We start from the raw sequence: 11296 nt of genomic DNA on the forward strand, positions 1-11296 counted from the left end.
TGGAAGGGTGCAGAACAGATTTGCAAGGATGTTGCCAGGTTTGGAGGATTTGAGCTGCAGGCTGAATGGACAGGTGCTGTTTTCCTTGGAGCGTCGAAGGCTGAGGGGTGACATTATAGAGGTTTATAAAATCATGAGGGGCATGGATAGGGTGAATAGCCAAGGTCTTTTCCCCAGGGTGGGGGAGTCCAAAACTACGGGGCATAGGTCCAAGGTGAGAAGGGAAAGATTTGAAAGGGATTTAAGGAGCAACCATTCCATGCAGAGGGTGGAGCGTGTATGGAATGAGTTGCCAGAGGAAATGGTGGAGGCTAGTACAATTATAAAATTTAAAAGACATCTGGATGGGTACATGAACAGGAAGGGTTTAGAGGGATATGGGCCAAATACTGACAAATAGGACGAGATTTATTTAGGATATCTGGTTGGCATGGATGACCTGGACTGAAGAGTCTGTTTCTGTGCTGTACATCTCTATGATTCTATAACCAAATATGGAGGGATGAATAAACCCATCTCTTTCCACTCCTCATGATGATATAACAGAGTTTCTACATTTTTTAGTAGAAATGATTTTTTTCCCGACTCAATATGTACTTGAACATGTGTTAAAGCAATTGAAAAACAAACGAGACAGATCTCTTGAGGCAATCAAAATTACAGAACTGGTTTATTTGCAAATTCCCTCAGTAACAGTTATAAAGACCATTAAAAAGAGGAAACTCTTCCCAAACACCATTTCGTACAAACACATACTCTAACATTCTCCTAAGGTCGAAGAGGAGGGGAACTGACAAACCTCTTGAAGTTTATAAGTAAAGAACTTAAACAAGGAATTAGAAGGGCTAAAAGGGGTCAGGAAAGTGATTAGCATGAAGGATTAAGCAGGATTCCTGCTTGATGTTATTCCATTTTACTGCTTTCTGTAGCAAAACCTCAAGCTTATAACGATGACTTCTCATAAGCTGTTGGTCCAGATTGGAGGCAATCAATTTTTAACAAAGCGTTTTGATGGTCATTTGCAACACTTCTCCTGTTATTTTTTTGATATAGTTAACAGGGTTTCTCTTTGTGTAATGGGCTTCAGATTTAAGTTTTAATTGCAACAAAACCTGTCATTGAGAAGTTGCTTTCCCCCAAAGAATTTGGAAGGCCTTACTGTGAGCTATCTATTCCAGATGATGAGTTTCAATGTTCAGGCTTTAATGGCTGGAGCTTGAAATCAGATATGGACGTAATTATGATTCACTGGAAAACAACACCAAGCTATTTCAGCTTCTTCCCTGCTGTTATTAGACTGCTGAATGGATTCTCTAACTTCAAATAATCTTGCTAATGTTGATCTTACTTTGCGCACCTCCTGTGCAATTGTAATCTGTACACCTTGCTCTGTCTAAGCACTCTGTGATCTGTATGCCCTGGTTTGCTCTGATCAGCCTGTACCACTTGCAAAACAAAACTTTTCACTGTACTTAGGTACATGTGACTACAATAAGTCAGATCAAATCAAATCAGAAAACTCTATTGGTTAAAACCCTAACAACCTGAAAGAACTGACATTGCATGCAAATGCAGGCAGACACAGACAAGAAAATGGCATTATGAGTAAGGAGAGAGTCTGGGAAGGCATTTCAATGGTCCTTGTTCACACAGTTCACTGAGATGATCCTTTGGCTTGCTGGGACTTGCAGTTCAACGATCACTCTCACTTCTCGGGTATTTCCACTTGCATGTAGGAGGCACAACCTAATTGGTTCACATCTTATAAAGTGTCTTTTTAGGTAAAAGCAACTGATTACCACAACTGCCGAGGGAAAATAAACGAGCTTTCTTCAGACTTTTTACTGCGCCATCAAAGATACCACCTTCCTTTCTGGAGACTCAAACGCTTCTGGCCATCTTGTTCATACCGACAAGCTGCTCAGTGATTCGGAGCTAATCTTATGGATGTTGGTAGGTAGAAGGTCTTTGACATCAACAGCTGATAATGCCTTCTACAGACCAATCAGCTAACTATTGCCAACTGAATCTAAAATTTGAACAGCTCACCTGAAGTAATGCTCCCACCATCCCACTGCTTCAACAAACTGCACTTACAATAAGTGCAGTTGCTTTTAAAAAGTGTAATCCTTGGATTTCAAATCAGTCATTTTCCCATTTCAGCCTACAGCCAAAACTATAGAAAATTTAGAAAAAAGATATGGTCTTAACAACAGTATGTGTTGGATAAAAAACCTGGGCCTCTACCATTACGACCCTTAATTCCAGACTACAATATGATTGCAAAAGTGTGTTAACACAGTAACTCAGACTCTTGGGAGTAAGGTTTGGTGTTGAAGTGCAGTTACTTTAGTTACTCTGATGTGTGGATCAGATTAGTGCCAAAGGATGAGATTCAATTCCTGTTCCAGCTGGGGGTATACAGGACCTGCCTGTCTGCCCCACCCAGGCTGGAAATATGGTGCTGCCAGTTAGGACTGTCTTCAGGAATAAATCTCAAGAGAAAGACGAAGAAACCTGGAATTACAAACTTGAGTCGATAATGGCAAAAACTGTTGGGTTGGTCTGAAAGCCCATTTGATTCATCAGTGCACTTAAGGGAATGAACGCTGCTGGTGGCACACCTGCTATAACTGGGGAAGTGACATGGGGTGGGCTCAAAATGACAAACTTGACAAGACTGGCCTGCAGCATGAATTCCTGCTTCCACCCCATCGGGGCCTAAATTCCTGTTCTGATACTGTGGGTTGAAGTCTCAAGGCTTCAACAGTAATTAGTGCATCTTTTGTTGTCAACTGGAGCAATACAATTACCAAACAAAAAACTTAATCAGCAACTAGTCTGAATGGAATTTAATTTAAATTAAACACACTCGCCAAACTTTACCTAAACAGATGCCTCATCACATATGCAAATCCATTGTAAAAACTGACAATTTTTTTGAGTTCACAACAGGTACAATTAAAGGCAAGGTTTCCAAATGACAGTTATGCAAGGGAAAAGACAGCTACTGTATATTAGTAAATAAGCGCTTGCATTTATATAACAAATTTTACATTCTCAGGATTTCCTATAGCAATTCGTCATTAATTGATTACTTTTGAAAAGTAATTACTTTGCATGAAAATTTCTTTATAATAAGGAGTGATGTAAATAACGAGTTCAGATGTCTTTGGTATTGTTGGTTGAAGGTTTGGCTAGAACATTGGAATGATGTACCCCAGCTTCAGAAGGTCACCTCTGACAATGCAACACACCCTCAGTATTACTCAGAAGTATCTGCATACATCAGCAATATAGGGGGATATGAAACATAGTATCTGCTTAAGTTTCTAAAGTCAAACGTATAACCTTCTGACTTCAGAGGTGGGAATGTCAATACACAGTCAAATCAATGGAAAACAAAACATTTAACAATACTTGTTTTTACTGAAAAAAAGGATTTTTAAAACCTTTTTGATGACATGTAAGCACTTCCTGCAAGGCCAGACATTTGTTGTCCATCTCTACTTGACTTTGAGATGGTGGTAACTGGCAGCACAGGTAGAATGGATGTTTGTGAACAATAGCATGAAACAAATTAAAGTGTGGGCTGAAGATTTTGTCAAAACGTAGTTTTCATTGAATTTCATGGAGGGTTTCTACTCGCCAGGCCTTGAGCTATGATCCCAGCCTTACCTCGTTAACTATCTACCACGTCCCACTGGCACCCTTCCCATATGATGCTCGCCTGATGCTCCCACTCATCACTGCCTAGATATCTTCAGATATACCAGCATCCCTGCACCTGGCCTAGTCTTGGAACCCTATCCATGCACCAGATCAATTGTTGGCAGTCCAGCATTGCCCAGCCCAGCAGCCAGAAACCAATAATTCTCATGGTAAAGAGTTGGCACAGCTGATACCTCTTTGCACATATAATACATATTCTTCTGCTTATCACTGTTTAAACATCAGACCATACAACATACCTGTCCTTAGCCATATTCCATCTTACAACCCCTCTCTTTTCCCATGTCCACTGCAGCTCAGCATTCTATTATTGTACAATGTGGGTCCATCACATACAGAGGAGCTTCAGTTGCCTCAGAATTCACTTATGTGTAAATACCAAAAGTGAACAGAAATAAAAACAACAGAAGATGCTCTCAGAACACAAACAAACTCCCTGTACATTGTAAAATTGTTGCTGCTCAATCAGTGGGTGATTTATTTTTTGTAACCAGCTCTCATCTTCTGCAACTGAGAGTTAATTACCTTCCTGTCAGGTTTGGAGCAGCCAATGCTGCTGCACTCGATTATGCAGAGGTGATGATTCTCCTGTTCAATGTTCTCAACTTCCACCACAGAAGACTTTCCTTCTCTCCAGCTCAACAGAATGCATTACACGCTCCCTCAATCTGCTCCAGTTGTCTGGAGATTATCGCAAGACCTTGCCTGTCCATTTTAAGCCACCTCATCTTCAGGAGGTCTATTATCCACTTCACAATCATCCTGGTCAAAGAATGTACTGCTTTGTACCTATGCTCCATCTCAGGTAGAGGGTTGTGTAACCGAGTCATCAGCCAGCGTCACAGAGAGTAACCATCGTCTCTCAAGGACGCAAAATTCTAGATTACAGATCACTGGCATATTGATGGAGTGGAACTCTTTGAGTGATGAACTCAGGTGCATTACAATATGAGCCTTTCAATGTGAAATGTGTAAATGTATTATACCCTGCACTTAGGCAAAGCCAGCTCTAAGTCGAAATCCTACTCTTTGGTCTGCAGCGCTGACTTTGTCACTGGGAAATGAGATGGAGTGATGTGACCTGGCACCAATTGCATTAGCCACAGTCTTAATGCACTTCTGGGACAATGAAGAGATCTCACTGAGGAAGGAGGCAGTCATGTAAATGTTCAATGCAGCTGTCACCTTGAGGGCCATTGGAATAGGATGGCCACTACTCCTTCAGGTTATAGGTCCTGCTCTAACAATGGGCATAGTTCGGTGACACCGTCGTGGGATGTCCACAGTCTGCATCAATACTGTGCCTTGCTCATCCTGAGAGGTCCTTCAGCTGAGAGGTCCTGCGGCTGGATCCATCAGTCACACCTGCAATGATCTTTGTGGAGAGCAGAAGAAACAGAGTAGATCAGCATCCACATCAGGGACAAAGGACAGTTTAACATGGTCCTCTAAACAGTGGGACATGGGCTTTTCAGACGAAGAGGACCATGGAATGACTCATCATTGTATTTTGACATTGGACCTTATTCTACTGAATGAGTACTGAATCGTTCTCTTAGTCCACACCATCCACAATAAGCATCATTGCTTATGCTGACACCTTGCATTATACTTACAGTTCAGACTGAGAGAGAATCCATTCCATGTTCCTGTTTCCACGATGAGGACTTGCATTTTCTTTGTGCTTTGTGTCAATCCACAAGGACCAACAGCTTGGTCAACATTGCATTCTCACTGTATTTTCTATGTAAAGTAACACATGACAATAAATTGCTATTCTATTCTGAATTTCTGGCAAACACTGACTTCCCACAAGGATTATAACAATCTTATTGTTGTTTTTACTGAGTAAAAGTGGATGTTTCAATTATGGAAAATATTTTGTTTTTAAAATCCTTTTTTTTTTAGTTAACCAGTTTGGCTGATATTTTGTGCAGTATCAGCGGACCAATTATATGTAGCTTCTAGATTACAAAGACCATAAGTGTGTAACAGTCCAATTTTTTCGATAAGCAGAAACATTAAAAATAATTGAAATGCGAATGTTAGATTTAGTTTCTCATGAAGGATTTGCTTTTACTGTAATTGCTTGACATTTACAGTCAACTGCTTACCTTAAAAATGTTGAAAGAAATCGTGCTTAATTTTCCTGTGGTTATCTCCAGATGTAATACCCTGCAGAATTAATTTCAGTCTAAAGATACGCAGAATATTTGAGGTTATATCGCATGACTCAAGTTAAGCACGGCACATAAACATGATGCTTTGTACTTCAAGTATAAAAATGGAAATTTAATTCAAGAATTTTGGAAATCAAGTCCCTTCTAAGAACTAAGTAAGTTTATTGTACATCTGGAAATTCATATTCAGCCTCAATTCCTGGTGTCTTATCATTATTCAGCTTGAATTATGTGGAGAGACTATAGAAGCAGGAATCATTAAAGAAGGTTAAAAGGAGGTTTTTGTGCAGTTGCTCAAAATTATGAATGGTTTTGATACCAAAGGACAGAGAAGGAGCATTTTTTTTTATCTGCAGCAAGTGGATGTGAACTGGAGCACACTGCCTGAGTATCTGGTGAAAACAGATTCAATTGTAATTTTCAAAAGGTAATTGGATCAAAACTTCCAAAACAAATTAGGGAAATGTGGGAATGAGAAACTGTGGAGATTAATAAGATAGCTCCTTCAAAGAACTGACCCAGGGTTGATTTTGTCCCTTGTGAGGTGTACGCTTTAATGATTGCAGGCACAGACTAGATTCAAACACAATTGATTGGTTGTGATATTTGGGTAAATTGTCAGCATCTATCATTACTGTAACTGTGACATTGACAGCAATCACTGACTTATGCACCCCTGTAATTAAAACTGGTTGAAATCCCTGCAAATGGAAGTCAGAAAGTCATAGAGACGTGCAGCACAGAAACAGACCTTTCAGTCCAATGCATCCATGCCAATCAGATATCCTAAATTAATCTAGTCCCATTTGCCAGCATTTGGCCCACATCCCTCTAAACCCTTTCTATTCATATATCCATCCAGATGCCTTTTAAATGTTGTAATTGTACCAGCCTCCACCACTTCCTCTGGCAGCTCATTCCACACACACACCACCCTCTGCATGAAAAAGTTGCCTCTTCAGTCCGTTTTAAATTTTTTACCTCTCACTTAAACTTACACCTTTTAGTTTTCGACTCCCTTATCCTGGGGAAAAGACTTTGTCTATTTACCCTACCCATGCCCCTCATAATTTTATAAACTCTATAAGATCGCCTCTCAGCCTCCAAAAATCCAGAGAAAATAGCCCCAGCCTATTCAGCCTCTTCCTGTAGATCAAACCCTTCAACCCTGGCAACATCCATGTAAATTTTTTCTGAACCTTTTCAAGTTTCACAACATCTTTCCTATTAGAGGGAAACTTGTTTAGAAATCTCTTGAATTGACATGCATCTCCAATTTTATGTCATCAGTTTTGCTCTGAAAAGATGATGTCTCATCTAATGAAACATGTCTGGATTATAATGACATACTATATTCGTAATTTCTCAAGAACAATCTGTCTGTCCTGAAAATCTAATTTTCTATTAATGTGATATACAATATCATACTTATAATTAAAATAAAAACTATTATTTCAAGTTTGTGCCTTCATCTCATGTGCATGTCCCAGTCTTTATTTTGCACTCTGTACAATGATTACAAAGTGAAGGAAAACCAGAGGTTTCTACTTCCTGCTTTGCTGTCTATGGATATTCTGCAAAGTGATTGGCTGCTTAGCGAGTCACTTTTACTGAACACTAGAAATTCCATTGAACTGATAGAGAATCAATAAATGTTGGGAGAAGGGAAATCCATGCTAGAGCTATGGTTGGATATTTGTAGATAGCTTCTTTCATGGATGGTGATAAGTGCTGCTGTTTCATCACTCATTGTGAATTCCTGTGAAATAGTTAGCAATAATTGTAAATTCAGAAAATTTTTACAAAATTGTTAATAAAATTAGTTGCAATACTTCAATATGCACATTCTATTTGGTTAATTACATTCTCAGCCTTCACACTAATTGTAAAATTACACTCCAAAATATTAGTTCATATATTTTGCATGGGCTACCATTTATGTTTGTTCATTTTTATACTGAGGAGAGAGGACCAGGTAGCTAGAGAAAATGTTATGAAGGTTATGTTGTTATGCCTGAGATTGAAGGATTACTCTTCTCTTTTTCTAGTGCAACTGCTCCACTCCACAACAAATAATTAAATGATCTATCCAGTCATCAAAATGGGCAATTGCATACCTTCACCATATTATGCTCAGGATAAAATAAAATCCCTGAACCAGAATTCTTGAATAAACAACAAAATTATTGGTCTATTCTCAAGCGAGACTTATTCAACAAAGGTACATATGTAATGAATGTACACAGTTTTAAACATGAAGGTAGAGACAACAATCTATCAAGATTTTGACCAATAATTGTTCGTTTGCAAAAGGAAGGAAGGATAAATGATGAAATGTTCAAACTGATTTTCAGTCAGTATCCTGGCATATATGGACAGATGTCACCAAATACAGGCAGCATTCCAGATATGGTTTCCTTGGGAATTTTCTAGAATGCTTTCAGATGCTTTTCAGGCAAACAGATAGACCAGGGTTTCAGTTTTCACGTTAAACTCAAAACAAAGACATATTTTTCCAGAAAGGCAGAGGCTAAGCTGGTCACTTCTTTCTCCCAACAGGTTGTGAGATTCCAAATAATCTTCAAACATGAACAAGCTCCTGACAGACACAAACCCACTCAAGTGTTATATAGGATCTAGATCCAAGATATTAGCTTCAGCCATGTGATTGCGAGGATGTGTCTTTTTAAAGAAAATACCCACATTTTTAATCTTTAATTTTTAAGAAGTCCAAGCCTCTTCACAGGTCTTCAAACCAATCACTGTCCACAATTCTTTAACACGATTTCTCAAAAAATCCTTAATAGAGCATTCTCATAACATTATTAAAGTAAGAATAAGTGTCATCCACAAACATTTCACTGCAAATAAATTATTTTCGAACTGCCCTCTGTTGTTATGTAGGCGATGGCAACATTCAGTTGTTGCAGAGCAAGATCTCACAAACTGCTGCTTGTCTTCAGATAATGACAGAGAGAAGAGTTTTAGTGTGGGCATCTCTCTGCTTTTCTTCAAATAGTCCGAAATCCTTGTATCATGCAATGGAGATTATGTGTCATTTGAGCACCTTGTTCAAGGGGAGAGAGCTCTAGGAATGCAACAATCATTTGGTATTGCACGAGCACATCAGCCAAGCTTCAATGCTCAAATAAATGAGGCCTTGTTGTCATTTATTCCCCTGTTTTCCTCAGCTTTCGTATTAACCTCCCAGTCTAATATCTGCATTCCACCAAAGTTTTTAAATAGGACACCAGCTAAACAGGGCATATCCTCTCAAGATGTGTAATCTGGGCAAGGAATGTTTCCAATTGTAACAAGTTTACTTTAGTAAAGTTGAATGATTAAATATGGAAGCAAAATATTAACTTGCAATTTGAAGCAGCCAGCTTTAACTGAAGTCACATTAACTGTTAACTGGAGCAGGGAGTTTATAGTGCGATATGATTTCTTATCCCGAGGATGCATATCCCTATTGCCATAATGAGTCTTTATTTCAACAGTAATGTAAGACCTGAAGAAAGTCAGCCCACAATTCCTTGGCGGTGCCAACAAGTTTAGAGTTAAGGTGACCGTAGACTGTCAAATTTAACCAAAACTGGCTCTTGAATGCGGCATTGAAGTGTGTGTTTCAACAGTGCAAGTCTTACAAAAGTAAGCTGCTCTGTTTATTAAACTGAGAAAAAGGTAAAGCATGCTCAACATTGAATGAAATGCTGTTGTACGATTTCTCTTAACCTGCAGCCTGATTTGTGTCGCTTGTTCCTTTGGGATACATCCTCCTTAGCTGTTGCACTCAGCTTGCTGACGACATTGGTATTTAAATATAAGGCTTCAATTACAGCAAAGTGATCCTGACTGATATATATTTTTACCACTTAGCAAGACAGAAAGCAGAATTTTCCCATTTTCGACACACCAAGATCCCCCACAACTTACCTCTCTGGAGCTCCAGAGGTAGCCACCCCTTTCACCTCACTGCCTCTGATCACTGAAGCACTAACTGAGGTAAGTGAATCAGCATTTGATCAGCACACTTTCAGCGGGGCCTGGGTCTTCAAAGCACAAACATCTCCTGGACGAACCAGCCCAAGTTTCCAGGCCAAGGGGACAATCTACTGAGTAGGTGCCTGCCATCTCAGCCGGTAGAATCAGGACTGCACTTAGTGGGAAGGACAGGAAAGAGAAAGCCCACTGAGGGCTCAGTGACACACATTGTTAACAATCCTGCATTTTTTTGTAACATTATTATATATTCACTTATTAATGTTAGCATCTGCTCACTTACACTCTTAAAATGTAGCTGTTGGTTCTGAAGTCACGCGTACATAAGAAATGGGCAGCAAATACAGACATTCCAAGGATGAAACAAATTGTAATGGCCAAGCATCACTCATCTTGCACGGTGGCTCAGTGGTTTGCACTGCTGCCTCACAGGACCCGGGTTCAATTCCAGCCTTGGGTGACTGTCTGTGTGGAGTTTGTACATTCTCCCCGTGTCTGCGTGAGTTTTCTCTGGTGCTCTGGTTTCCTCCCACAATCCAAAGATGTGCAGATTTGATGGATTGACCATGGGAAATGCAGGGCTACAGGGATATGGTTTGGTGTGGGTCTGGATGGGATGCCTTTCAGGGGCTTGGTGTGGACTCCATGGGCTGGATGACCTGCTTCACTCTGCAGGGATTCTACCATCTCTCACCAGGAACTGACTCTTTGGGTACAGCCAGCATTCTCCTTGCACCATGATGTTGCTGACTCCAGCCAAGGTGTTGCAGTTTGCTCGTGGCCTTAGCAATATAGTGCAGGGCTAGTGGTCTCCACACTTACACCCACCCTGTCACAACAACTCTTGGGTATCATATACTGGCTGAAACCTTTAAAACCATTGAATCTCAGAGCCATGTGGTGCTCGTGTCCTGTGCCTTCTTCTGAAGAGTGAGTGGTGCCTGTAAAGTGTCGGTACTTAAAGAGCAGCCCGAGGTGCCACTGGTACAATCATTTGGATAATGCAACATTTCTTCAGCAGCAGCAAAGTTCAAATCTGTGAGCATAACAATGTCCATGTATACTTTAGGGTTACCAGGGGCTGCGTGCTTATATAACCAATGGAGAATGACCGAATGAAAGGAAGACCAAACCCAACTCAGTCATGCTGGAAGCAGGTTAATTAGGTTCTGATGGTCCATACCTCTCCCTTGGGCTCCTGGATGCCCCTCAGTCAAAGTCTTCATCCTCATCCGCAAAGGGTTGCTCCCAGTCCCTCATTTCCTCTGCATCCAGAACAGTATCCCTTTGTTGGCTCTAGCTGCGAAGGACATGGCACACCACAATCATGCAGCACACCCTCTCAGGGGCTGTACTACAAGGCTGTGCCAGGGTAGTCCAGG

This window comes from Chiloscyllium plagiosum, chromosome 23 (genome assembly GCF_004010195.1).
Source record: "Chiloscyllium plagiosum isolate BGI_BamShark_2017 chromosome 23, ASM401019v2, whole genome shotgun sequence".
In the NCBI taxonomy this organism is placed as follows: Eukaryota; Metazoa; Chordata; class Chondrichthyes; order Orectolobiformes; family Hemiscylliidae; genus Chiloscyllium; species Chiloscyllium plagiosum.